Source organism: Triturus cristatus, chromosome 4_1, assembly GCF_964204655.1.
Source record: "Triturus cristatus chromosome 4_1, aTriCri1.1, whole genome shotgun sequence".
Lineage (NCBI taxonomy): Eukaryota > Metazoa > Chordata > Amphibia > Caudata > Salamandridae > Triturus > Triturus cristatus.
Window position 1 is genome coordinate 5,884,807 of NC_140585.1, and position 2,338 is coordinate 5,887,144.

A 2,338-nucleotide genomic window follows, 5' to 3' on the forward strand; every position below is an offset into this window, starting at 1 on the left:
GGAAGCAGAGCTCACCCTGCGACGGCCCCAGCTGCGTTCCGGGGAAGCCCCGGGGCGATTGACGATCAAGCGACCCTCAGACAGGCGTATCCCCCGGAGGAACCCGGGGCCGCAAGGTGCGTTCGAAGTGTCGATGATCAATGTGTCCTGCAATTCACACTAATTCTCGCAGCTAGCTGCGTTCTTCATCGACGCGCGAGCCGAGTGATCCACCGCCAAGAGTCACAGGCAACTTTTCCAAAACGTTCGCCCACCTGCGGGCGCAGGAGAGGCGGGAGGAAGGCGACGCCGTCCGTCCGTCGCCCGCGCGGTGAGACGGCACGGGCGCCCCGTTCAAGGCTTCCCCTCTGGGAGTCAGACAGCACCGTCGTGGGGGGGAAAAACATTGCCAGGCGCTCGGCCCGGGAGCCCGCCCCCACCCACCCGGGGGCGAGGGAGGGGGCTCCCAGGGCGACGGGAGCAGGCAGCCCCGCAGCCGCCGGTCCCTCCCGGGGTAACCCGGGAGGGACCGCGCAAGTCTTCAAACCCCTCAGCCCGGCCAGACGGGACCGGGTCGGACCGGGTACCTGGCAACGAGGGAGGGTCGCTCCACCTGCACATCAGCCGTCCGTCGCCGGATCGGCCCCGAGCCGTGCCATCAGAGGCTGGCGATCAGCCCACCACCACCACCCTCGCCTGGGTCGGAGGTGCCGGGGAAGGGAAGAGCCAGGCGGCCCCCTTATCCCGCACGCCTCCCACCGAGAGGAGCCGGGGTCCCCTCGCAGGCCCTCGGCCCCTTCTCTTCCAGGCCGCCCCGCCACGCGAGAAGGGCCGCTCCTCGGACGCCCGAGACCCGGTCAGATCGGGCCGGGTCTCGGGACGCCTGGAGGGCCCAGCCGGCGCCAGGGCCTTTTTTTGAGGGAGGGGTGGTGCCAGCCAAGGGATGCATTGCCATTCGGTTCCGTGCCGGGTGAGCTTTGGGTTCCGTCTCGGAGAGGGAGAGGGACAGGGGATGGTGGCCGTCCCTCGTGCGACAGTCGGGGAAGGGGCCCGCCGAAGTGTCCCGGTCCTAAACCCCAGCGCCCCATGCGGCCGCGGACCGCTCCGCCGGCCGAGGCGCGCCAGGGCAGGGCCGGGCCCTGTGCCTACGGTGCGTGCTCGCAGGAGGCGGGCCGAGGGCTTCGGGCTGGCGCCGTCGGTCGCTCGGGCCGCTCCGCCGTTAATGATCCTTCCGCAGGTTCACCTACGGAAACCTTGTTACAACTTTTACTTCCTCTAGATAGTCAAGTTTGATCGTCTTCTCGGCGCTCCGCCAGGGCCGTTGCCGACCCCGGCGGGGCCGATCCGAGGACCTCACTAAACCATCCAATCGGTAGTAGCGACGGGCGGTGTGTACAAAGGGCAGGGACTTAATCAACGCGAGCTTATGACCCACACTTACTGGGAATTCCTTGTTCATGGGAAATAATTGCAATCCCCAATCCCTATCACGAACGGGGTTCAGCGGGTTACCCACACCTGTCGGCACACGCTGATCCGTTCAGTGTAGCGCGCATGCAGCCCCGGACATCTAAGGGCATCACAGACCTGTTATTGCTCGATCTCGTGTGGCTGAACGCCACTTGTCCCTCTAAGAAGTTGGACGCCGACCGCTGGGGGTCGCGTAACTAGTTAGCATGGAGGAGTCTCGTTCGTTATCGGAATTAACCAGACAAATCGCTCCACCAACTAAGAACGGTGTACTGCTCGATTTTCCCGGCCTTTTTGTGTTGAAGGGTGACTAGTGTGACTTCAGTCTCTTACCATCCAAGTCTAAGGGTTAGAGTAGTGAATGGAGCCTATTTACTAGGCACTTTGATATGATCCTGTGCATAGGTCAGGGCTTGCACACATAGCCTAGGGGATAGATTCGTTAGTATTAGGGATAACCTGTCCTGTAGTGAGGGTATTTCATGGAGCCGTGCTGAATTCAGGCCTGGTAGGCCTCAAACGGGAGAGACTCCATCTTTCTTTCTGCTCCGGCAGCTAGGGATGCCTCTAGGTCAAGTGTAATGTTTTAGTTATGAGGTGTTATTCGCTTGGAGAGAACCGGTTCAGGCCGGCCCTTATCGAAGGATTGTATTTTTCTTCATGCCGAAGACACTACATCAGGCCGGCCGGCTGGGAACGTGTCCTTGGTACGGGGAGGTACAAGAATTTGGTGGGCGGCAGGTTACGGGCCGGAATTTTCCATGAGGAAATGCACCTCTATATTAGTGAAAGTCCGAGGCAGATACTGGGCACTTGCTTCAGTCCGTAGGCGGCATCTAGCCGTTAGCAGTAAAGCTACTACTTATTCCAGGGAAGACAGATGACAAAC

At 61.5% G+C, this 2,338-nt stretch overlaps 1 non-coding gene across 1 annotated transcript; it reads right to left on the reverse strand.

Moving 5' to 3' along the window:
* Window positions 1–70: 70 nt before the first annotated feature.
* On the reverse strand, window positions 71–224 carry LOC146839264 (5.8S ribosomal RNA). The gene has a single exon (XR_014958962.1). It is a non-coding gene; the product is annotated as a 5.8S ribosomal RNA (ribosomal RNA).
* Between the last annotated feature and the right edge of the window lie 2,114 nt (window positions 225–2,338).